Source organism: Saccopteryx bilineata, chromosome 1, assembly GCF_036850765.1.
Source record: "Saccopteryx bilineata isolate mSacBil1 chromosome 1, mSacBil1_pri_phased_curated, whole genome shotgun sequence".
NCBI lineage: Eukaryota > Metazoa > Chordata > Mammalia > Chiroptera > Emballonuridae > Saccopteryx > Saccopteryx bilineata.
The window spans coordinates 45535074-45562441 of NC_089490.1; the positions used below are offsets into that span (position 1 = coordinate 45535074).

A 27368-nucleotide genomic window follows, 5' to 3' on the forward strand; every position below is an offset into this window, starting at 1 on the left:
TCCCAGGAAGAGATACAAATGGCCAACAGATATATGAAAAGATGCTCAGCTTCATTAGTTATTAGAGAAATGCAAATCAAAACTACAATGAGATACCACCTCACTCCTGTTAGATTAGCTATTATCAACAAGACGGGTAATAGCAAATGTTGGAGAGGCTGTGGAGAAAAAGGAACCCTCATTCACTGTTGGTGGGACTGTAAAGTAGTACTACCATTATGGAGGAAAGTATGGTGGTTCCTCAAAAAACTGCAAATAGAACTACCTTATGACCCAGCAATCCCTCTACTGGGTATATACCCCAAAACCTCAGAAACACTGATACGTGAAGACACATGTAGCCCCATGTTCATTGCAGCACTGTTCACAGTGGCCAAGACATGGAAACAACCAAAAAGCCCTTCAATAGAATACTGGATAAAGAAGATGTGGCACATATACACTATGGAATACTACTCAGCCATAAGAAATGATGACATCAGATCATTTACAGCAAAATGGTGGGATCTTGATAACATTATAAGGAGTGAAATAAGCAAATCAGAAAAAAACAAGAACTACATGATTCCATACATTGGTGGAACATAAAAATGTGACTAAGAGACATGGACAAGTGTGTGGTGGTTACCATGGGTGGGGGGGAGGGAGGACATGGGAGGGAGGGAGGGAGAGAGTTAGGGGGAGGGGGAGGGGCACAGAGAACTAGATAGAGGGTGACGGAGGACAATCTGACTTTGGGCGAGGGGTTTGCAACATAATTTGATGACAAAATAACCGAGACATGTTTTCTTTGAATATATGTACCCTGATTTATTAATGTCATCCCATTACCATTAATAAAAATTTATTAAAAAAATTAATTAATTAAAAAAAAAAAAAGAGTAAATGAAAATTTCTGTTAACATATTAGCAATGTACCCGGCATAGAGAAGATTGGTAATAATAATAATTAGCAATTATAATAATTCTGAGGAACCAAAAAAAGTGTAGTTGGTAAAGAATAGATATCGCTGACATCATGAAAGGCAGTGAGGGGCAGGTTATTCCAGCCAATATTTTTATCTGCTTATTACATGTAAAGTAGTTAATGGAATCCAATTATTAAGTTCTTACTCTTGAGTTTTTCTAAATATGTGGTTCTCATAGTTCCTCCTGTCAGATCCATTTTTGAGGATCTTGTGAATCCATCAGCCCTGGCCTCAGGAAATTGCATTTGCTCACGTCTACCATGTTGGACACACTTGAAGGTTGTTTGTGGACTCCTTGAAGTATGTTCTTCCCAAATTAGACATAATCTGTGAGAAAGCAGTTGAGGTGTTCTCCTTCCCTCTGCCCTCTTTCCAGTGTTTTCTGCACTGAGTCAGGGGCCAGCAAGCTCTGGCTCAGGGCCTGTTTGTTTGTGCTTTTTGTTCGCTTGTTTGTTTATGTTTTTATGGTTTGTGAGCCAGGGATGATTTCTATGGCATTTCAAATGGTTAAAAAAAATTACAAGAAGAATAGTATTTTGTGACACATGAAAATTACATAAAATTTAGTTTTAGTGTCCATAAATACAGTTTTATTGAAATAGAGCCATACTCATTTGTTTACATATTTTCCTGTGTTCAGCCTACGAAAGCAGAGACTTTATGGTCCAAAAGCCAAAAATATTCACTATCTGGGCCTTTAAAAAGATAAAATTTTGTGACGTTTTATCTAAGCCAAGTTGTATATAGTGCGTGCAGTGCAGAATGCAGATGGACACATGAGCCAACAGCGATCATTTCTTTTTTGATTGATGATTTTAGAGAGAGGGGAAGAGAGAGTGAGAGAGAAACACCAACTTGTTTTCCTCTTATTCAAGCATTCTTGGTTGTTTTGTATGCGACCTCATCGGGGATCAAACCCACAACCTTAGTGAATCAGGATGCTGCGCTAATCAACTGAGCTACCCAGCAGGGTAGTGATCATTTCTATAGTTCCCTATACACAGTCTCTGCTTTTCTTAGTCAGGAGCTAAATTACTCTTATGCCATGACTCCATTTCTTCCCCTCCTCGTTGTAGTGTTTACATCTAGACCACACACTTATTGATATCATCCCTCCTTGGACACAGTGATTCTCTAGAATGAAGGCTTATCTCTCCAAAGATAAGATACCTCAGACCTCCAACCTTGTCCTAAAAATTGATCCCTGACTCAGCTTCTTACATAAAGTATTAAAAGCACTTTCCTCAAACCTAATCATTCCAGTTGGGAGCTCAGGGGCTATTCTGTTATTTCAATGATAATTACTTAGCTCAGTACCTGTGGTGGGCACACAAAGATTTTCTTGAATGAATGAAACTTTTTGAAAGAGTTCTGTATTTTGTCTCTTTCTTTACAAGCCATTCACTTAGACCTTTTCACACTTAAGCCCCAAATTTTACCCATCCAGTTACACCAAACTGTTCTTGCTAAGGTCACAGAAAGTCCATTGGCAGAAATTTAATTTGGCTAAAATTTAATTTATGCTTTAGGTCACATGTCTTGTGCAGTGCGAAACCACTGGTATGTATGTATTACAAAAATATTGGTTAAAAATGTCTGCTTTTAATTTGACATGAGTCAATTTTCCTTATTGATTTCCCATCTCTCAGATGAGTAACTTTGTTTCTGGCAGTGCTCTTGCTGGACTTAATTTTCTTGAGTTCACAAAACACACCTTAAAGCTTCCTTCTTAACAGGTTTCTAGGTGCTAAACCCTCTACCTGGAAAGTTCTTAATCTGTCATCTTGCCTCTCAAAATCCTTCTCTATGTTTAAGCCCTATCCAAATTCCAACTTGCTATCAGGGTGAACAGTGATTCTCTGAACTCCTGTAAGACTTTTTTTTTTTTTTCTCATACAGTGCTGTTTAAATATTTCTCTCACCCCATAAATATCTATAGAGTTCTTGTCACAAAAACGAACAAACAAAAACTTTCAAGTTACTCAAGAGTAGTAACCATGCAGTAGGTATATTTTGGTCCTACCCAGCATAGTGCCTTTTATGCAGAAGAACCTTGGTAGAAGTTGTTGGATGGGTGAGTGTCATGCTTGCTCAATCAGACCATCATCTCAGATGATAATTAATTGATAACATTCTTGAATTTCATTTAACATTGTGACAAGCTGTTCTTAGTGGGCAAATTTTATTTTATTTTATTTTATTTATAAATTTTTATTAATTTTAATGGGGTGTCATCAATAAATCAGGGTACATATGTTCAAAGAGAACATCTCTAGGTGGGCAAATTTTAAATGCAAACTTTCTTCTGTGTTGAGTTTTATTATTTGGAAATTAATACATCTTTTCTAATTGTTAACAAATAGAAATTATTTTTTAATTACTTTTCTACCTCCATTTTTCTTTCTCACTTTTTGTTTACATATCATTTCAGAAGCACTTCAATATTGATCTGGATACAATTTACAGGATAATTCCACCTTTTTGCTTTTAAGTTTTAACCCTTCTATAAACAACAATAGATGATTATCAATTTAAAGTTTTGAGACAGTAAATGAATTTGTATAATAGTAACTTCTTTACCATTATGGAAAAAATTTGAGAAGTAACATTTTATTGGAAAATTACTGAAACAAAAAAATCTGCATTGATAATGATTAAGATATTGCAGTTTCCAATACCCTTTTACATATATCACTTTAGTTTGTAAAGGTCTGCCTATTAACCTTATGGAAATACTTAGGTAAGAAATACAAAAATATTTAGATCTTTTGGAAATCTATTGTTTGTTGGGGGTAGAGACAGATGATCCCTGTGCATAATGAATCTAACATAACTACTTTGTAAGTCAGCTAATGAATTCTTGTATTGAAAATGAAATAAAAGTTCTGATGTCAGGTCAGTACATTGTGATACTTATTACGAAATTATTTACATTGTGAGGATTCTTTTCTCATAACAAAAGAATGTGGCACATAATGATGAGTCATGGCTTTAGTGAGGCTTTAGCAGACTTTATGTCCTCGAACCACAGTAGAAATAAGTCAGTATTCCAGATTCAAATTCACTACTTTAGGATGTTTTTGCAATGGAAATACTGCATTTCTTTAGCTATTTGTTTGAAACTATAAAACTACTGACAATTCCACACATAGTAAATAATTGTACACTTAGAAAGGTTTCAGCCCTGGCCAGTTGGCTCAGCTGTAGAGCATTGGGCCAGCATGTGGAAGTCCCAGGTTCAATTCCCTGTCAGAGTACATAGGAGAAGCGACCATCTGCTTCTCCGCCCCTTCCCCTCTTCTCTCTCTCTCTTTCCTTTCATCTCCAGCAGCCATGGCTCCATTGGTTTGAGCAAGTTAGCCTTGGGCACTGAAGTCAGCTCCATGGACTTACCTCAGGTGGTAAAATAGTTCGGTCGCCAAGCAACAAAGTAGTGGCCCCTGATTGGCAGAACATCACCTGGTAGGGGGCTTGCCAGGTGGATCCTGGTTGGAGAGCATGTGGGAGTCTGTCTCTCTGCCTTCCTGCCTCTCACTTAATTAAAAATTTTTTCAAGTGAAAAAAATATTATAAATTATAGGTAATAACTAAATGAATTTATATTTAAATATATAGTTGCATTGAAACACTTTGCTATTTATCTAATGAAGTAAAAGTATGTTAATTGGGAAATATAAGCAAATCAATGAACATCTTAATATTTTTATCACTTGAATTTGAAAATGTAAGAAATAATCTTTGGTCGGTTCCCCTGCATTGTAGAAACTGAACATAGATGTAAAGCCTCTAATGAGGGAGAGTCTTGAGAGGAAAGCCTATTGATTAGAAATTCACAGGATAATAAATTCAAGAGACAGTAAGTTGAATGGGGATGATTCAACTTGCTGCTAAAAACGCCAATTTCTGTGTAAACTTCTACCTCAGGACATTTATACAAACAATAATTCAATTGTTTTTAAAAAGGAAAAGAACAAAGAAAGAAATGGAAGATGTCATTTTAAGAAAGCATACATGAAATTTTATGGAGATTCTATGATCTATAACAAAACATTGAGAAAAAATATCAGTTAACATATAAATCAGAGACTTACTGAGAAGACTGATGTGAATAAGAAAAGTTGACCTTGAAAGTAATAATTTATTTTCGGTTTAGACTTAGGCTTTCTGTAATGCTTAATAATAATTCTGTCTTCTCATGGATCATTCTTTATTACCTCTTTGAAAGTGAAGACTCAAAAGCATTATATTTTTTCAGAGAAAAGCCAACCACCTCAATAAATCATGTAATTAGTTTTGACAATCTATCCGTGTTCTGTATATAGTAATATGAAGGACAAAGGCATATTCAAATATTTTAATGTTGTATTAAATGCATTGACCAAGATGATAAAGCATTTTTTTCCTAGACGTGCTTGACTTTGGTCTAAATTGATTTAAATGTCCAAGGTATATGAGGCCTGACTTGTGGGTCCTTTGGTGAGAGCGCCTGAATCAAAGTGGCTCTGTAATAACTGGAGTCTGTGGACTCTTCTGCTGATGGTGCTGGAGGCAGAAGCCTGTCTCCTCAAGCCCTCTGCCAGCGTTTTCAATCCATAGTCAGCTTGTCCTAGATTCTCTGGCCCAAAGAGCACAATGGGACAATTTAGTGCACATCTTTTTACTCTCTAGATGGCTTATTGACGTTATTAAAAGTAAAGCCAGTTGTCTGTTCTTACGTTCTGCTTTTATATTTTTATAGTTTTCCCCGTTGCATACCCTTTAGCTAGGCATTTGAGAAAAGCCTGTGCCCTTTAGAACTCCGCACTGAGTAGTCTCCATAGGACACAAGAAATACAAAGCATTTGCCTCCCCTCCAGTTGTTTACAAGTTCATTTACTGAGCGGTGTATCTGCAGCCAAAGGGCTGGCCTCTTTTTATAGAACTTTGACCATTTACAGAGCCATCTCTTAAGCCCAAATTTACTGAAAGCTTTTAAAATAAGAGCCTGATTATATTAGGAAAGATTAAAAAATACATTAATTGAAGAAGGATTTCTGAAGGAAATGAATTTTAAAGTTAAATATAAGTATATGCTCCTTATTCTCAAAGTTTCTATAAAATGTAATATATTCCTATTAATTTTTCTTTCTTTCCATCTGTAAAATAATTGATAGCATTGAATACAGTTAAAAGAAGCATAAATATTTTGACTATTACATGCATATCACCTGAAATTTTTTTTCAAAATTAAATTTTAATATTCAAACTAAGCTGCTTTTTGCTATACTAACATTTGTCCTGTTCATTATTAGTTATGTTCTACTCACTTCTTCTAGGTCAAAAGAAGCCATTCTTTTTCTTTCAAACTTTACCTTTTCTCCTCCTTTAAATCTTTAAGTTGACAGTGCCTGAAACCAGCAATTGTTTGCACTAACTTCAGTGACTACTGTTTTTAACGTTTATGTGATGTCAGTTATTTCATTCATCCCACAGATGTTTATCAAGTAGCTATCCGTAGCTACTACCAATAAGCATGGCTAAAATGTGTTCAGCCTCCATTATGTTACTGGTCTGCCATCAAGTACTTATGTGCATTATCACATTTAATCCTCTCAACAATCCTGTGAGTTTATTACATAGTCTGGTGATTATCTCTGGATTTACAAGGGAAAACAAAGGCCCAGAGAAGTTATGTCACTTGCTGAAAGTCACACAGCTAGTAAGTGGCAAAGAGAATTTGAATCTTTAAATCTATGTGCTATGGACTAAATATTCATGTCACTCTAAAATTGATATGTTGAAACCTAATGCCTGATATGATGGTGTTAGGATGTGAGGACTCTGGGAGATAATTAGGTCCTGAGGTAGAGCCCTCATGAATGAGACTATAAAGTGTGCTTATGAAACAGATCACAGAGAGCTAGCTGCCCCCTTTTTTTTGTGAGGTTACTGTAAAAAGCTGCCAAGAGGAAGCAGGCCCTCACTGGACACCAAATCTTCCAGCACCATGATCCTGGACCTCCCAGCCTCCAGAACTGTCAGAGATAAACATTTGTTCTTCATAAGGCACCCAGTTTATGGTAGTTTGGTTACAGTAGCCTGAATAGACTAAGATACTCATTAACTATTATACTGCATGGTCCAGGTAAGTTGAGAGTTTTGTTACTTGTTAGATAAGTGTATAATTATCTATAAAATCCAGAATATCCAGTGTCGGTGGTTAGCATTTTGTTATTTCTATAGACATTTATGTATCTAGAAAAATACTTAATTTGGATTTCATTTTCCTTTATAGGGAGAAAACTAGCAAATCTGTATCTGTATATTTTGCACACCACGACTTAGCTAAAGCACACCACTGCTTTTTCTCCTTCAGTGAAATGCTTTACTTTATTATTAGTCCTATTTTACTCAGCCGGGCAATGAAACATGGAGAACTTAAGTAAGTAGCCCAAGTTCACATTAGTGAGGGCAGAGCTATAATTTGAACCCAGTGGTTGGGCTACAGGATCTGTGCTTTTAAAGTGGAGCATGTCATTGAAGTTGGCCAGCAAAGTGGCACTGTCAGCCAGCTGTCCTACTGCAAGGCCATGAGCCTGTACTGACCCCCCAACAATCTGATGAACTGTTGGAGCTAGTGCAATCTGAAAATGTGCATGGCTCAAACACAGTAACATTTTACTACTTGTTCCTGTAACAAAATAGGTATGTGTTGGGCGTCTGTGAGTTTCGTAAATTCTACCAGGTTTTAATGTGGGGGAGGGAGTATAGGAATATGGGATCATACCTCAGATTATACTGTCTTTTCTCATAGTAGTAAGTCATTCAGAATAGTACTGGTTTTTCTCTGCGCCATGTCACTGCTCTCTGAGAGGGAAGGGGAGGAGGTTATGAAAAGAAGAAAAGATTTCCATGGGATAGCTGGGAAGGAGATAGAAAGAGAAGTGAAAGGAGAAGAGAGTTAAAGACTTGTGTACAGAATGAGAGATTCCCGTTGGTCCATGTTGTCTGACTCTGTATTAAGGCAGCACGGGAAGAGGACAGTGGTCCTATGGGAGAAGGTAATACGGATATAATGAAAGTGTCAATAATTTTCTACAAAAGTCTACACATTGGTTGTTGGAGGAGAAAATAGGAAAATGCTATAAGGAAGTCATTTACAGCTTGAGGAATGCCTCTGTGTATTTATTAGAAACCTGGACTCATTTGCTCTGCTTACTTGATTTCATTTCCACGAGGATAATACTAATTATAGATACTAATAAAGTCAGAGTTTAGTAGGCACTTACTATGAGCCAAACTGGCACAATTCTGGCGTTATAAAACACGTACCCTTATTGTCACCATATTTTAGATAACGCAACTCAAGCTCAGGTAGATTAAATTGTCAGGGTCACATAGCCAATAACTGGTAGATTCAGTATTTGTATGCTATCATCCTTCTTCTTAGCCATCAGACTGTATGTCATCCTCAAGTAACTTGATATATTATTAAAATAATTCTAGCCGTATTAAAAATTGACTGTAAAATGTGTAAAGCCTCACATTCAATACATTGAAATTCTATCCGTTGACAGTCTCCTCTCACCCATGCAGTAGTAGTTCAGGTACCCAGGCTCTACGCCACTTGCACATTCTGTCAGCTGAATCCACGTGGCAGGAGCATAAAAGGAGAATGGAGAAGGTACGTCTGCTTCTGAAAAGCCTTGCCTGGAGGTGCCACACATCATTTCTGTTATTGTTCTGTTAGTAACAAAATCACATGACCAAGCATAACAAAATCACTAGCCAGGCATGGGGGTTGGGAAATACAATCCTGGTTTACCAGCCACTTAGTATCAGTTTTATGCTGTGGAAGGAGGCAAGCGGCTAACTGGCTCTCTTACCCCTGGATTAAAATGTCTTTCCTTGTAATTAATTAAATCATTTGAGAACTTCCAGTATTTTTTTTTAAGTTTTGTGAAAATACTGACACTTGCTTGTGTCATGATAGGATTTGTACATTGCCAGTGTAATCTGGGAATCTCTTGATCTCCATCTCAAAGCCTGTCAAGTTCTAAAACCGACCCCAGGATTTCTGGTCATCGCTGATTTAATGTTCCATACTACATAGACCACTGTCTGAGGCTCAGCTGCTTATTCATTGTTATAACACAACAAAATAAAGCCATGGCTCAGGGCCAGCATTCACGAGTGAATAGACTTTGGCAAGAAGTTTATTGGGAGCAGGGAGTTGGAGGAAAGGCAGTGTTTGGGAAGTGGTCCTATCGCTTGCACACCGTATCGTGCCTTTTTTTCCTCTCTCTCTTTCTCTCTTCTCTCATCTCTGGTCCTCAGTTAATTTCTCCTACATTCTGTCACTATCCATAAATAACCAACAGGTGCATTTATATATCACTCTTTCAAGTTGCTTTCGCAATGTTAATTTAATCTATGAAACCAGCCTGTGAGGTATGTTCTCTCATCATTTTTCTTGTTTACCTGTAAAGAATCTCATACAGAGGTTCAGTGTAGACAGGCCCAGCTCAGGTTTGAGGCCAGGCTGTCTGACTGTAGTCGGTTCTCTTAGCCGTAAGTTCTTCTGCCTGCAGAGGAGGTAACTTTTTCACTAAGGAAGATTCTGGTGCCAGCTCTTAAGGTAGAACTCTATATTGTTAAATTTATTACTGGCTTTAAACTAATTTTTAATCCAACTCTTAAGTATTTGCTGTAGTTAAAATAACTGCAGTGACTACATAGCACTTGTGACACTTTCACAAAAAAGAAAAATGTGTTATGCAATCCAACATTGACATTATTTACACTTTGTTTCTTAGATTTTTCTACATCCTATGACTAGTTCTTAAGAGTGGGAGAGTCTTAAGAATCTATTGACTGTCTTAACTACAGGGAGTTTATTTGTTACTGTTCCCAGTGTTTTTTCTAATTAAAATAAAGCTTTTGCGAGATGTATTTGGGTTTGGACAACAGCATAGTACACTCATAAACCTTGTAACCACATGCAGTGTACTTGGCAACCTCTTTAATTCCTTAGACCTTTTAGGGGGTTTATTACACAGCTAGTGCCCAGAAGGAAATCCACACCGCCTGAGACCTTCACTGCTGCTCCTTTGTACACAGAGCTCAGCTACCAGTGTTGGCCTTCATTTTCTTTCCTAGTTTCCTATTTTTGTGCTCAGTAGTATGTTCAAATATTAAACATCTAAGGAAAGTTCAAAAACCTATATAGCCAAAGAGGGGAGGGAAACTATTTAGTATTGCGCCTGTGCACCCGAATTGCTACCACTCAGTTCCTAAGATAGACAGTACAACATGGAAAGAAGAGTGAACACTTTTCCTTTACATGCTTAGTTAAGTTCTATTTCAATTTTTTAAACAATAGTATGTATCACTATAGTTTCTGACAAGACACTAATATTGGGGGAGAGAAAAATAAGATTATTTTTTAGTCAATCTGTGATTGATTTGATGATATCTATAAAATTTACATATGAATTCTTTATTACAGTTTAACATGTCCATTTTTTTAACATGTCCATTTTTAAAAATTGTTTTTTTATAAAGCATTGACTTGATGTAGATATTACAATTAAACCTTGACTTCTGAAAACAAGAGAATATATGTATTCAAATTCTGAGTACCTAAAGGAAAACTAACCCAGAAAACAATGATATTATAATTTATTTGACCTTGACAAGATTTTTTAAATTCTTAAAATTCTTGTCCCTTGATTATTTCTTTTTTCTTTACATGCAAGAGCCTGGTTCTGTTATTCCTCTAATGTGTGCATGAATGCGACTAAAAGCACCATTATAATAAGCAAGTAATTTTTCACAGTGATCAATTGTTCAGCAGTTGTGGTCTCAGGTTGCAGACTACCCGATCGAGAGACATTGAATGTTCCCACCTCTCACACTGCATGACACTTTAATAAATATATATGTCTCCCACCGATGGTTTGCCAGTTAATTGCTATGGTTAAATGAACTTTGGGCTCTCTGTTTATAGTTTTCTTATGTCCCCAGTTCTGTACTCATAATATTATATATAGCCATTTTCATATATTTCTCCCACAAGGTGAGTCATAATGAATATAATCTCAAATTTGCTGATAAAACAGATGTTTCTTTTCATATACATAATGATTCCAGGTGCTGATTCTCAGAAAATTAGGTTGATATACAGAGATAGATACTTCTTTGGCATAGATAAGTCTCAGCACCCATAGAGGAGATTGGATATCACCATTAACATAATTCTTCTGCATAAACTGGAAGGTAAGCCCAGCCCAGTATATTGAGGTTAGCACTCTATATTCCATGACTTGGCATATTGGTCTCTAAGATATGTGTATTTCAGTGCTGACCCACTACCTTAGTGATATCTTCAGAATATAATTTTTCCTATCCAGGGAATGCATGATTTAAGAAATACTTTAACTCCAAATTACTAAACTCCAAGGAGATTTAAAATTCCATTATTTGCTTTCTGGAATTTAGGAATGTGCTACTGGAATAGATAGTGAAATGATCTGTATTTCTCAAACTCTCCCACCGAAATACCTCTAATGGCAAAGAATATAGTGCATATCTCCAGGACCCAGGGCACAGCCTGAAGCAGCATCCAAAGGAGTAGGATTCTTTCAGATCTTGAATTTTATCTTAAAAATTCATGGGACCTTAGCCTGTCACTTATATACTCATGTTTATTTTACTATAAAATTCTCCAGAATCTGCCAGTCAGGGTAAAAAATCATTCTCTAAATTCCGTGTTTATCCTTGATCTCCAGAAGTCCTCTAAAACACTGTGTAATTCCCCCAGGAAAATAAGCCAGATCTCAAGGCCAGATGTTCAAAACTGCGGCTTCAGCCTGACCAGGTGGTGGCTCAGTGGATAGAGCACCAGACAGAGATGTGGAAGAACACAGGTTCGAGACCCTGAGGTTGCCAGCTTGAGCGCAGGCTCATCTGGCTTGAGCAAAAAAAAAAAAAAAAAAGCTCACCAGCTTGGACCCAAGGTCACTGGCTCGAGCAAGGGGTTACTCGGTCTGCTGAAGGCCCGTGGTCAAGGCACATATGAGAAAGCAATCAATGAACAAAGGTGTTGCAACGAAAAACTGATGATTGATGCTTCTTATCTCTCTCCGTTCCTGTCTATCTGTCCCTATCTATCACTCTCTCTGATTCTCTCTCTGTCCCTGTAAAAACAACAACAACAACAAAAAAAAACTGCGGGTTTACTAGCAGAGGTTTTCAGAGCAACCTGAGGGAAGCCAGCAAAGCAGCGATCCTTCTACTCAGATGAAGAATCAGCTTTGCTGCTAAATGGGGCACACCCTAGGAGAACTATACCAGCCCCTACCTGGAATACAAGTACTTTGTGGGTAGAATATTTTAAGTATGAACAATAGTCTATGGGGTTATTCTGTAAGTATGTATGTTTATTTATATTAGAATATGTACTGTACTGAGAGTCAACGGGCCCTGGTTTTAGGGCTTACCTCTTGCAGAAGCTACCTGTGTGACCTTCCGCAATTAATCTCATCTTTTAAACCTGAGTTTTCTCAGCAGCAAGATGATAGGATTGGATTACACAGGGTCTCTAATACTTCCAAATTCTAGGGCAGGGGTTGGGAAGCTATGGCTCGCGAGCCACATGTGGCTCTTTTGATGGCTGCATCTGGCTCACAGACAAATCTTTAATAATAAAAAAATAACGTTAAAAATATAAAACATTCTCATGTATTACAATCCATCCATTTTCTACCACTCATGTTCATGGTTGCGGGTGGCTGGAGCCAATTACAGCTGTCCTCTGGGACAACACCAAATCTTTATTGGATAATGTGTAATTTACATGGGTCATTATGAGGTCAGGAAGTAAACTTCCCTCCTTTTAATCAAGTAGTCAGCTAGCTAATTGCAGAAAACCTTTTGATGAGGAAGATGGCTAAAAGAAAAAAAGATAAGTATCGTACTTTTCAGCAGGAATGGACAGAGGAATTTGCCTTTGTGGAGAGCAGGTTCTGCAGTGTGTCTAATATGCAATGATAAAGTTGCATCAGTGAAACAGTCAAATATAGAGCGGCACTTCGACACACACCATACTACATTTGCATCGAAATATCCAGCAGGGGATAGCAGGAAGAAAGCATGTCAAGAGCTACTGTGCAGAGTGCAAGCTAGTCAGTAGCAATTTTGTGTTTGGACCCAACAAGGTGACTGGAATTCAGCTAGCTTTGCTGGTGTTTTAGCAATTGTGAGAAACGGAAAGCCATTCACAGATGGGGAGTATGCCAAAACATTCATGCTTGATGTTGCCAATGAACTTTTTGACGACTTTTTGAATAAAGACAAGATAATCAAACGAATAAAAGACATGCCTCTGTTGGCAAGAACTGTTCACGATCATACCATCATGATGGCAAATCAAATTGAGGCAACACAAGTGAAGGACATAAATGCAGCACCATTATTTTCTCTCGCTTTGGATGAGTCAACAGAGGTAAGCCATTTCTCCCAGTTCAGCGTGATTACAAGGTATGCTGTCGGTGACACACTACATGAAGAAAGTCTTGCTGTTTTGCCTATGAAAGAGACAACAAGAGGGGAGGATTTATTCAAGTCTTTCACTGAGTTCACTAAAGATCCATCTACTGATGGATAAACTTATCTCGGTGTGAACTGATGGTGCTCCGTGCATGGTGGGGAAAAACAGAGGATTCATAGCGCTTCTTCGTGAACATGAAAAGAGACTCATCCTGAGTTTTCACTGCATCCTACATCAGGAGGTGCTTTGTGCTCAGATGTGTGGCGAGCAGCTTGGTGAGGTGATGTCGCTGGTCATTCGGGTGGTCAATTTTATTGTTGCCCGAGCTTTAAATGATCGCCAGTTTAAAACACTGCTGGATGAAGTTGGGAATAATTATCCTTGTCTGCTTCTGCACAACAATGTGCGTTGGTTGTCAAGAGGGAAGGTGCTCAGCCGTTTCGCGGCTTGTCTAAGCGAAATCCGGACTTTTCTTGAAATGAAAAACATTGAGCATCCTGAGTTAGCTAACACTGAGTGGCTCTTGAAGTTCTACTATCTCGTGGACATGACTGGACATTTGAACCAGCTCAATGTGAAAATGCAAGGCATTGGAAATACATCTTATCCCTTCAACAAGCAGTGTTTGCATTTGAAAACAAGCTGGAACTCTTCATCACCAACATTGAAACAGGTCGTTTACTACACTTTGAAAAACTGGGAGAGTTTAAAGATGCATGCACAGCAAGTGACCCTGCTCAACATCTTGATCTCCAGCAGCTAGCAGGATTCACATCTAATCTCCTGCAGTCATTCAAAGTGCGCTTTGAAGAATTTCATGAGCGCACTCGACATTTTAAGTTCATCACCCATCCACACGAGTGTGCAGTGGACAGCACTGACCTGAGTTACATCCCTGGTGTCTCCATCAGAGATTTTGAGCTACAAGCTGCTGACCTGAAGGCCTCAAACATGTGGGTGAATAAGTTCAAGTCACTGAATGAAGATTTGAAAAGACTTGCAGGGCAGCAAGCAGAGTTGGTGAGCAAACACAAGTGGGGAGAAATGGAAAAACTTCAACCCACAGACCAGCTGATTCTCAAAACTTGGAACGCACTTCCCATCACATACCACACACTACAGCATGTGAGTATTGCTGTACTGACAATGTTTGGCTCTACGTATGCATGTGATCAGTCTTTCTCACATCTACAGAACATTAAGACCAACCTACAATCACATTTAACGGATGGAAGTCTCAACGCCTGCATGAAGCTTAACCTCACCACATATCAACCGAACTACAAAGCCATCAGCAAAACCATGCAGCACCAGAAGTCATGTTAATGGTAAGAAGTACTCTATTCATCATTGGTTAGCAACAGCATAACAACATTATTAAAAAGAATTCAGAAACTTATTGTACTTTAAAAGTGTTGGTCTTACATAAAATGCACACATTTACTTGTATTTAGTGTTAAACATATATTATGGCTCTCATGGAATTACATTTTAAAATATGTGGTGTTCATGGCTCTCTCAGCCAAAAAGGTTCCTGACCCCTGTTCTAGGGTTTATGGTTCTGTAAGTTATTTTACACAATTACTTTAATCTAAACCTTTTTACTGAAGTTTTATTTGTGTGTGTATATATATATGACACATATTTTATAATATATAACATACATTATATATAATGTGTTATATACATTATAATATGTTTTTCAATATTTAATATTTCTTTGAACTTATAATTAAATTTGCTTAATAAACTTATCAATTATAATCTCGCTTTTTTAAAATTGGTAAGTAGCAATTAGGTAAAGGTATTTAGTTTTTTAATTTTTTTTCTAAACTCAAAATATATGTATAGTCTCTGATTTCTTACAGAGATTGAGAAATCAAGGAAACAAATCATTACCTTAAATACTTTCTATTTAAGGGTGATGCTCATCTCTGTTGGTTCACTTTAGTGAAGCCTGAACTTTCACACACCGTGTGTCGACTTCCCTACACCACAGCCATTGCCTGTCAGGAAACAGTTCCCTTTCAGCAGGGTGGCCACACAATCACTGTATTTGTGTAATTATATGAATATGTTCTTCTCTTTTGCCCTTCATACAAGTTAGTGAAGAATAGAAAAACAAAATAGTGCTAATACTGATCATTAAAAAACGGGCATCATACAATATAATTCAACACGATATCATTAAAGACTGTGTCTAATAGGTGAGGTAAAGTAATGAAAGTGATGGAGAGATCCTTACAGTTCTGGTGTGAGGACCCTGAACTCAGAAACGTTTCACTGACTCGTTTGCTAGTGTGAAGTAAAGCTGTCAGTTTGTTTGAGAAACTGGAAGAAATATTCAGAAGTGGCAGCTGAGATTCCAAAATTTCTGTTTAGCACATGCTGCTGCTTTGATAAATCAAGAGAAATTCTTGTTTGCAAAATATTAAACTTACCTAGAGATTATGTAGGGACATATAAAAAATTCATGCAAACATAGTTCTCTGAGGTATGAATACAGGTGGGAGCCCTCTAAGTTTTTCAGGGAAGAGGCTAGATTTTAAAATAGTTACATTTTAATGAAAGGAAGGTTTTAATGTAGAAAGATCTGGAGAAAATGCAATTAATAGAGCTTGGTCCTTGAGAAGGCAGGAGGGAGACGATCAGGAGCAGAGAAGGGAAAATGCTTTCTCTTGTGACAATGAGAAGCAGGGAAAGGATGTTGAAGTTGAGGGACTCTCCGATCTTCTGGTACATCAGGCTCCAGCTAACTACCTATGTGCTACCTAAATCCTTGAATAGATTTTCAAACAACATGCTAATGCCCTCAGCGTGCATAACAGAGCCCCAGCCATTTATATGAGAGCCAATGAGACACCTATCACCTAATCTACCAACTAACTCATCTAAGAAGCCACATAAGGGTCCTTCCTACCACCCATTCATTTGTGTCCCCTGAGCTTCATCTCCACTTAAAGTTTCATATTAGTTTTCCTTTGATTTGAGAGAGAGAGAGAGAGAAAGAAATAAGAAGAAGGAGGAGGAGGAGGAGGAGAAGGAGAAGGAGGAGAAGAAGAAAGAGAGAAGCATCAACTCTTTGTTCCAGTTAGTTGTGTACTGGATTACTTCTCATATGTGCCCTGACCGGGGTTCAAACCTGTGACAAACCTGTGACCTCTGGCACTCTCAGGTTGATAGTTAATGACTGAATTACCTGGCCAGGGCTCAAGTTGCATATTAGAAAGCAATGTACCTTCTTTCCCAAATAGCACAGGGCCAATTAGTCACATCTTCACCAGCAGTCCTTCACAGTGAACATTTCAGGCAGTAGCATAGATAGCAGAGCTTATTAAATTAGAATTTAGTGTCCATGCAGTCACCAATACCTCTCTAGGACAAGAAATTAATTCACTATTGTTTTTGACATGCATTTACTTTAATTAATGTGTAAAAATAGCAAAGGTTGCCTGTCCAGTTGTGCAAGAATTTTTCTTCAAGGGTCATGTGAAACAAATAATGCTCATAACTCAGAAAGGCAAAGTACTTCTCAAAGTTGTGTTTCAAATACATATTATTGTGTGTTAAAGTAACTTTTTCCCATGAGCATGTATCTGAAAAAATATTGTTAAAAATAATGAAAATGACCCAACATATAAAATATTTTGTTTTACCTTCTGGAAGCATCCTGTATCCTTCTATGTCAACCTTTATATAAGAGATTTTTAATGTGCAGTAGTTTTTATAGAATTTTAACACAAGTTGCATAAATTTTATCACATAGGTGTATTTGCGTTACTTGGAGTGGCTGGGCTAAAGCAGAACAATTTACAAGTCAGAGTTTTGTTTGCCCTCCTAACTCAAAGTTTATAGCCATTCCAAATCCCTGGGAAGAGGATTTAGCTCTTACTCACCGAGCTACCTTCCTTCATGTCCTCTCCCATCACTATTAAGATGAAACCTTAAAAGCAATTAGTAGCATCTAGCTTTCCTAGCATTTAAATTGTGTTGTCAAATTTTCAATAATCATGTTAATGCTTTGAAGTTCCCATTTAGGTCGGGTTAAGTACTGTTGTGTTTTGTAAGCTAGCGTCTAACCAGAGCTCTGTGTCTTTATCTTAGTTATGAAACAGTCTTATGAAACATATCTTACTTATAAAATGGTCTTTATCTTACTTATAAAGTAGTCTTACTTATAAAATAGACTGTTAGAAATTGATTTCAAGCATATATGGGAACGTTGTTAGTCAAATTCTTTACTTGTGAGACGATCCAGAGGATCTGCAGTACAGTGTTATTCAATGTACAATTCTATAAATACCAAGTGATTAATGTAATAGCTATTAGCCTGTTTGGTATCAGATCCTTCCCTGGGTACCTTAGGTAAATAATTTCTGTTCCTGCCAGAAAACTTAACAGTGCCCATTTTACATAAAGGTAACTTAAGATAAACAACTTACCGAAAATCATATCAGTGGTAGTGTAAGGATTTAAATGTAGGTTCTTGTATAGTCTTAATAAGGGGAAGAGTGTGTGTTTGTGTGTGTGTGTGTGTGTGTGTGTAAAACTATATAAATTTGGGGAAAAGATAATGTGTTGATTTTGTCTGTAGTTCCTTTAACTACTTAATAAATAGTTGGCTAAATGGATTCTAATTACAAACAACTATTTCCTATAGGTGTGAGCATAGTAGTATTAATAGTAGGTTATATTCCCTATATCCTGAGGATAGTAGAGTAGAAGCCAAGCAAGGAGTTCCTTAAAGATATTCAGTAGCTACTTTTCCAAATGTGAAACTCTAATTCCAGACTGTGTCTTATGTAAATTAATTAAAAATTTTCTTGTGATTGTTAAAAAAAAAAAAATAGTAGGTTATATTTTCTGGCTTAGAAATCCTCTTTAAAAATGGTCGTTTTTTCAAAATCGTTTGGAAATCATGTGTAGTTATTCTTAGGATTTGGATCATAAATCACAAATAAAAGGAAATTTTAGGGAGGCCTTTTTTTGTAGAATAACAACTTTTTGAGTAGTCTTCTAGTAGGATCGGTGTATTAGTTTCTTATCGTTGCTTTAACAAATTGCCACAAATGTAGTGGCTCAAAACAACAGAAATGTATTTCCTTACATTTCTGGAGCTCAGAAGTTCAAAACATCACGGTTTTGGCAGGGCGGTGCCCTCTGGCGGCTCTAGGGGAGAACCTCTGTCCTGCTTCCCAGCCTCTGTACTCACTCCTTGGCTCCCAGCCCTCCTGCATCCTTAAAGCCAGCAGTAGCTTTCTCACATGACATCACTCTTACCCTGACATTTCTGTCTCTCTCTTCCTCTTAGAAGAAGCCTTGAGATTATACTGTGTCTCCCCCCACCAGATAATACAAGATAATCTTATTTTCAAATCAATTGGTTAGCAAACAATTTTATCTGCCACCGTAATCGCTCCTTGCCTTGTAACATAACATATAGATTCTGGACATTAGGACATGCACATTTTGGGGAGTGATTATTCTACTTACTACAGGTAGATTTTTATTTTGTAAGGTCTGAAGTTTATGGAATGCCTTCTTTAAGAACATGAATAACCAAAATGACAAATATAAAATTAGATACTAAAGCATACACTTATATATAATGAGGAAACTATGACACAAAATACGGACTTTTGAAAAGGCAAACTGTATAAATGTATTCCACTTACCATAAACTGGTTTTATCCTCAATTGTCTAAAATACCTATCTAGCAAACAAAACAGCTATGTGATAAAAATGCCCTATTCAAAACTTTCATTCTGTGTTGGCTAAATTAAAAATAAATAGATAAAACACTTACCAAAATTATGTCTTCAAAGTTTGGTTTCTAACCAGGTCTTTATTCATTTTTATTGATATCATTTTTTCCCAGTAGTTCAGTTGTCCAATTCCTTGTGTTCTGGGAAGTGTGACACAAGGAATTTGGAATTTGGGGCCAGAGACCTGTGATCAAGTTCTCACTTACTTCTTAAGCATCTAGTATGTGCCAGGCGCTGTGCTGGACTCAGAAAACACAAGAATAAACAGTTGGTAGCCATGGTCCTTGCCCTCTTGGGTCTTACAGTGAAACAAAAAGACACAGGAAGGTCATGTCAAGGACCTTAAATGTTCTGAAGAGGTGCAGGGCCCTGGAAGAGTCCCACACGGACCGGTGGCCGTGAGGTTTACTCCAAGACCTGAGGGATGAGGCAGTGATCCAGACAGAAGGGAGCAGTGCCAGGGAAAGAAGAGTTCAGGCAAAAGACATATTATGGACAAAGACCTCGAATGGGAAAGCTGGTACTAATCTTAAGCGGTAAAAGAATGCAATCGTATACGGAGAAAGGGAGAGAGTGGTGGAAGGACATTCTTGAGAGCAGGCTGGGACCAAGTCCAATAAGGCCTTATGACTGCGCCTGAGGTCTTGTTTTCACTTTAACTGCAGTAGAATACCATTGAGGACTTTCGAACGAATATGTGCACGGATCTGATTAGCAGATTTAAAGCTTTTCCTGTTTATTTTAAAGCATGGGCCTGGGAAGGGGGGAAAGGAAACAGTAGATGCAAGGAAATTAGAATGAAGAGAATTTGGAGTAAATAGAAAGACAAGTTATTAACTACCCTTTCCTCTTCAGAGGGATTCTGGTATGTATGCCTTTTCATTGACAATGACTCTTATTCATTAAGCACTATTTAAGACATACAAAAGAAAAGTAGAAAGCATACCTAATTGGTTGCTTTTTAGGTTGAGAGATGCATTTATACTCAGTTTCTTTGAGCAGGTGCTTGCATTTTATTTCTAATTGTATAATGAACATAGTTTTCCTAAGTGTGGGCATTTCAGAAATCAACAAACTGGGTGAGGGGATAATTGGGGAGTTAGCAGTTTCCTCCTGAAATCACACCAGGCCCTGCTTAGCTGAACTTAAAGATGCTCTGGCTCAGCAGTTGTGTTGCTGTGGGGGAGGGAAGGCAGCCCCACCACACCCAGCCTCTTGCTCTTGGGGGCTCCGATTCATTCCAGGGCTCTTCCTGACCGTGGAGGCACTGGGTTCCTCTGTCCCTTACAAGGAGCACACGTTGTCTTCTGTCCAGTTAGCTGACCATGACTGCTGCATTCCAGGCATTTCCTTCTGCCTGGTCAAGCCTGGTAACTATTGTTGACTCCGTAGTTTTCTGCCTTAAGATTGGCAGTAGCCTGGTTTCTGGTTTCTGTATAGTTCTATGTTATCTTTACCTTCGCCCCACCTCGAGCCCCTTCTGATACAGCTTTCTCTCTGTTCGCTACATTATGACAAGAAACACATCGCTGGTGTACATTTCTTTGTTGATGGAGATATAATTATACCTTTAAAAATAGTGATGTTGGACAGTCATGTGGAATTTTCACTCAGTAGAGAATGAGTATTTGAAGGAGGCTCTTCTCTGTGTGTACTTTACACGTCATGTCTGTGGAAAATTTGTCTTCTCTAGTTTCCATCAAGTAAAATTTACATCATTCTAATCTTTACAAAATACTCATTGATTGACTGAGAAAAATTTTCCACACTTCCCAAATATCGACTAAACCACATAGCTCTCAGACTTGTACAATAGAGTAAGCTTCTCTTTGGTAGCCGTACTGGTCCCTAAAAGCAGACCCTGAGACAAAGATTTAAGTAAACAAGTTGTTTATTTGAGAGGTAATCCCAGAGAAGCACCAGTGTGCCAGGATTGTAGGGAAATGAGACAGGGAAAGGAAGCCAGTGGAAGGTGTGTTGTTTAACAGCTCAGTACTCTGGGCTGTTGGGACTCAATCTCATTGGGGTCCTATGGGAGACAGTATAGAGGTATTTCCTCTAAAAGTGAAGAGACTATAGCATTCATCCAACAACCCCATTTGTCATTGGCCGATACTGCTTCCAGGGTCCTTAACTTCCTGGCAACTCAGGCCTCTTTTCCTTGTGGGCCCAGCTGATGACAGCAGCTGGAAAGAGCCTCAGCAGAGTTGTAAGTGCCTACGGTGAGCCTCCATCCTTGCAAACGGAAACCGTGAGTGCCAAGAGATACGGGCAGGGTACCAACAGCATCTGCGACTGTAGCCCTCGACGCAGGGCCTCCCCTTAGAGCGTGCAGATTGGGTTTTAAACAAAGGCGCCCAACAAGTGGTCTCTACTGCACTGCCACAGTTAGAGACACGCAACTGCCAGGTTATTTCTCCTTTTCCTAGTTTGTCCAAATGTGGATTATTTGCTTGTGAAGACTTTTTTTGCCTCCTTTCTCTGTGACCTGTATTTCACATTGGAGCCCTCGGGCAGGACTTGACCCTTGTTGCTACTTCATCTCTGTCCAGGGCGCTCCACCCGGAGGCGGCTGCCCTCTGCCCAGCCCCCTCCACGTGCACTCTCTGATGCATAGTGACTTTTCAGTAATTGAGTGCCCATCTGTTTCTAAAGCCATTCATTTGTTTTCTATACACTCTTAGTTTTTATCTATCACGTAGAACACATTAAAGAGATTCTCTAGTCTGATTCATTAAGTTGATAACAAAGTTCAGATGACTTTATATTATCCTTTGAGGGTGATTGCATCTTATTCAAGGGATACTGTTCTCATAGTGGGATTCCAGGTGTCACAAGTGGGACAACACCCCAAAAAATAAAATTAGCAGCTTGAAAGGCTGCATGCTGGTAATGAAACTGTGACTGTATGCCATTTTATATTTGAAAGTGTTTTTATCTTGTCCTTTTTTGTTACTCTGGCCTCAAATTAGCCTGCTTCAGTTGTGCCAACAAAGGTGCATCCATAATGCACAAATGTCTCCAGATGCAAGAAACCAAGATAAACACCTCAAGGTCTAGAGGCGTATACACTGTTTACCAAGGTCTACTCAGCAGAGTTTTTGAGTTATATGTGCTTCCATTCCTTGTCATTTCGCTTTGGTAACAGTCAACATGGAACTCCAAAATATCACTTGTAGCTGTTCTTTCACAGGTTTAGTTTAATTTTAACTTGTATTTAACTTGCTCTACTCCATGCACACACACACACACACACACACACACACTATATATAATGTACTGGAATATCTCTGAGAGTACAAAGGAGACAGTCTTAGTAATGTGCTCAATTAACAGGCATCAACCAGGATTGCCCCGAGTTAACAGAGTTAACTACTGCCTCTTACCACTTTGTGCTCTTGATGTAGCCCTGGTGGAGGGAAGAGGGGAAGCCACACTGAACTCTCCCTCCTCAGTGCCATTTTAGAAGTAAGGAGGAGAGGCAGAAAGTAACATTGTTGTGGTAAATGTTTCTGTTGCTGCCATTCTCCCGTCTGCAAAGTGTGTGTCATTCGAAGAACTCAGAAAGTACATAGGTTTTAGAGGACGTGGGTCTTAGTTGGAATTTGCTTTTGTTCGGGAGGGCCTTGTGTTTGCTGGTGGTGACCGTTTTACCACAGAGTAAGTGCTATTAACTCTTGAGCTCCAGTTCCTATACTTGTAAAATATAGCAACACCGATTCCCCTAAAATATGATGAGAGTTAATGGAAATGTGTGTAAAGCTCTGAGCATTGGTCTCGGTGCATGAAAAGTGCTCAACAAAAGCTGCGCCCTTTTCTTTTCCTGTGCTTAGTATTTCTCTTATCCAAGTGCTGTTCTCCAGGCAGGAGGGTGTGTGTGACGGAGCTGGGAAAGCAGCTGACAACAGTGAATTTAATCGGGGCCCCTGAAAGTGATCATTTTCACAGTGCACATGTATCATGCTTGTGTTTCAAGTGCCAGAAGTCACTGGGGGCCCCTCCTCTTGCTCATGAAAGCCCGTTCTAGGTTTCCCCTGGAAACAGCGTGTTAGCCCTCAGCTTTACATCTCTGATATTTCTTGCATAACTAGAGAAACCACATACAATTTAATAAAGTAAGCAACATATTTCTTATCCCATTTTATTTAAATGGCTTCATTATGTAGTTTGTTTAAAATTGTGTCACTATGTGGCAGTTCTCAAATTGTGACTAATAAGCAGTTTTCAAATATATGAGATGATACATAGATTACTGAGTGATGTTTTACTGCACGGTCTTAAAATAAGCTACAAAAACAAAACCCTTTGACAGAAGCAATTTAATGATACTGTGTGTATGTGTAAGGAAGAGAGAAGAGGGAGGAGAGAGAGAAGGAGGAAGGGAGGTGGGAGAGTGAGAGGGAGATAGAGAGAGAGAGAGAGAGAGAGAGAGAGAAAGAGACTTCGCAGAGAGCTCCCTCCGACATTCCACCCAGAGACAGCACAAGTTACTCAAACCAGGTCAAAGCTGTTCGGCTCTCAGTCCTGCCCTGAGAACAACTTAACGCTGATTCTTGATTTTTTTCAAGATAAACAAGGTAAGTTTATGTTACGTGTCTGAATTTGCTAAGTCCTAACAGGAATCAGTTAGTTAATTTAGAACTTTTCATAAAACTAAAACCAAAAGCCAAATTTCTGTGTTTGTCTGAAGCTTTCAATGATGTCTTAACAGTTGTCAAACAAAGGTAATGTTATGCTTGAAATTACTAATAATTGAATGGAAAATAAAAATGTAAAAATTGTTACGCAGTTTTATAGAAGAATGTTGCTACTGTAGGTACATTTATAAAATTATGATGTCTTAATATGACTAACTTTAAAACCATACTTAGGGGATTTTAATGCTGAATTTGACATTGAGCATTTAACTCATTAGACCAACACATACATCACAAGGTTATATTTTTCTTTTAAGGCATTTTATTTGTATTTAAAATTGTGTCAACTGTGTTGCATACCATATAGCCCTTTCACACACAATTAAATGCAAATTATTTTATATGGACATTAAATTTGGAAATTCAAAAGTATATTTACTTTGTTTTTTTAAAAATTATACATCATATTTCCTACTTAGGCTCCAAATATTTTCTTTTCATTTTGTTTTATGTTTATCAAGAACCACGAAAGTGTAACATTTTAGTGTGAATAACTTATGATGACTGCTATCAACTGTGTTATTTAAGATAGTTTATAGTTTTTTCTAACACTACCTGTCTATGAAGATCTTTCCTAGCAGTAGTTCAAAGAAACCAATTTAAGCTCTCCAGTAAGAACTATGTTTTAATCATCTTTAGATCAGAAAATAACATGCATGGTAAGAATGGAAAGAAATGTCAAAAATAGATTTATGTTTTCAGATAAATTATGAGATATGCAATCTGGTTATTTTTTTTTTTCTAATTCATTTTCTTACTCACTCATGCTGATGTCACCAAACACTCCGGCTGAAATTGGAAAAAATGTTATCACTAGAGTTCGTACCAGAGCCATTCGGAGAACACTTTGGAAAAGGACAGTCTTATACAAAGTGGGCAAAAGTGGGTTTACAGTTGTTCATGTGAAAAATAATACAGTATTAAGAAGTATTAATACAAGAATAAGCTCTGTTTTGCACAGTCACAACTATAAACCTACTTTTGCCCCACCCTGTATATATTAAAAAACATTACTGCTATATGCTTAGATAAAACTAAGATTTATTAAAAGATTTATTAATAACTTTCTTTTTTCTAAAAAAATTAAAAAAATAGTCTACATCTAAATCTGATGGAAACATATGAAGCCTTGTATACATTATCAGAATATTCCACCTATTGCTGACCTTTTCTCTTACACTTTTAATTTATATTCTGAGTACTACTTGTATGGAATTAATTCCTAATTTTAGTTCTAATTAACACTTAATATTTAATTTCAGAGGCAGGGTTTACCCATGGAAGAAGATATAGATATACTAAGAATGGCTGCAATACATTTGTGATTTATGTTTTTCCCTCCCCTAGTTCCTAACTGAGTTTAAGTCATTTGTCTTAAAGGGAATCTTAACATCTGTTTGGTTTCATGCCACCGTGTGAACCAACTGAGTGAAATGTTCTCTTGTTTTTCATCTGTGCTTATTAATGAGCAGCAAGAAATTATTCTTCTACCAAAGTAAAAAAGTTTGTTTTTTCCCTTCCACTTTAAAGTTGGTGTAAAACCAGTAATACAGAATCAATGTTGTCTAGAATTTTTTTTTTTACCTGACTGACCAATTACTAGAAACCATTGTGGGCTTCAGTGAAGATGTATGTAGTTAATGCTCTAAGCTGTAGTTACTGAGTCAGTCGGCAATCACTTGATACACGGTTATGTGCTGAGCCTTACTCTTTCACAAAGCACTTGACAGGAGAGAGAAAAACATACATTGAGATGAAAAGTTACATAAAAGTGGAAGATTTTATTAAAGGTCTGTCACATTAATCTTTTTTCATAGAGTTCAGAGTCGATTACCAATTTGCTTATGGGGAAATAATACAGGAGTTTAAAGAGCAAAGTCGCTGCAGTTCAGGTTGGAAGTAGAAACACTCTGAGGTGGTCTTACAGGATTGGTAAGGAACGGGCAGGAAGCACGTCTGGAGCAGGTGGAATGGTGTACGGAGTAGCTTAGAGGCAGACCGTGTCAAGTCATGAAGAGAGAACAGGATGTGAACAGCCTGGCTGGAGTAGAGAGAAGTAACCATGACGAGTTGGAGGGAGTAAACACGGAAGCATTGTAAGTGACCTGCTGGGCTATGGGAGAGCCAGTGCGAAAGGAGCAGGAGACCAACAGCTTCATGAAAGTTAACCTGTGTGGCTGTGCAAAGCCAATCAGAATAGCAAGAATCTCCACATGGGCAGACAAACAAGGAGGACGGAAGAGGTAGAGAAGATAAGGCAGTGAGTGTAACAATGGTGACCAGGGTTGACTATGGAAAAATGGAAGTTCTTTTAACAGAAATGGGAAATTAGTAGAGAAGGCTGGGGGTCTGTAAGCCTCTACCAGTTCGGGTTCAATCAGAAGCAGATTAGGTGGGAGGTAGATAGAGATTTATCCCAAGGAATTGCTGAGGTGATGGTGAGGTGAGCCCAGCATGCCTGGAATCCACAGGGCAGGTGTGAGGAGGGGCTGGCTAAGCTGCAGCTGCCAGTGGAGTTTCTTCATCAAGGAGCCTCACCTCTGCTCTTAGAGCCTCTCAGCTGATGGAACCAGGCCCAACTGGATTATCTGAAACAATCTCTCTTAATTAAACTGGTTATGAACTCTAATCACATCTACAAAATACTTTCATAGCAACACCTAGATTTGTGTTTGAGTAACTGGAAACTGTAGCCTAGTACACCGAATACATTATAAAACCATCAAAAACCTCCTAGGTACTATGAAAATGGCCAGAAGTATATTAGAAATTCAGAATTAAAACTCATATGGCCCTGGCCAGTTGGTTCAGTTGTAGAGCGTTGGCCCGGCTTGTGGAAATCCTGGGTTCTATTCCAGGCCAGGGCACACAGGAGAAGCACCCATCTGTTTCTACACTCTTCCCCCTCTCCTTTCTCTCTATCTCTCTCTTCCTCTTCACAGCCAAGGCTCATTGAAGCAAAAGTTGGCCCAGGCGCTGAGAATGGCTCCATGGCCTCTGCCTCAGGTGCCAGAATGGCTCTGGTTGCAACAGAGTGACGCCCCCAGATGGGCAGAGCATCACCCCCTGGAGGACATGCTGGGTGGATCCCGGTTGGGCACATGTGGGAGTCTGTCTCTCTGCCTCCCTGCTTCTAACTTCAGAAAAATTAAAAAAATAATAATATAGCTATTGATATGGGCAATCTAAGTCAAAAAATAATTCTGGGAAGAAACAGTTTTTAAGGGGAACTATAAAGAGGAGTTAATGAAAAAGTAAAGAAATGAAAGATAAAGGAGCTAAGAGAACCCTTGGCCCTCTCTTTGCAGTGCTTTCTCACTGGTTTTCCAGGATTTCCAGGGGGCAGGAATATCTCTGGTTCCCCTGCTTTACCTCCTGTGTTTGGGAATCTCTGCCAGAGATCTCAAC

The 27368-nt window shown here is 38.3% G+C and overlaps 1 protein-coding gene across 47 annotated transcripts in view; it reads left to right on the forward strand.

Moving 5' to 3' along the window:
- Positions 1–27368, forward strand: part of RIMS1 (regulating synaptic membrane exocytosis 1) — a 477491-nt gene that overhangs the window by 420166 nt on the left and 29957 nt on the right. The window contains exon 1 of one of the 47 annotated variants that reach the window (XM_066253607.1): positions 23703–23840. The exons of 45 other annotated variants lie outside the window; for them this stretch is intronic. The gene's annotated coding sequence lies outside the window, so the exon portion shown is untranslated. Of the gene's footprint in view, positions 1–23702; positions 23841–26198; positions 26221–27368 lie in introns of those variants that run through there. One more of the 47 variants, XM_066253600.1, reaches the window with a different exon arrangement.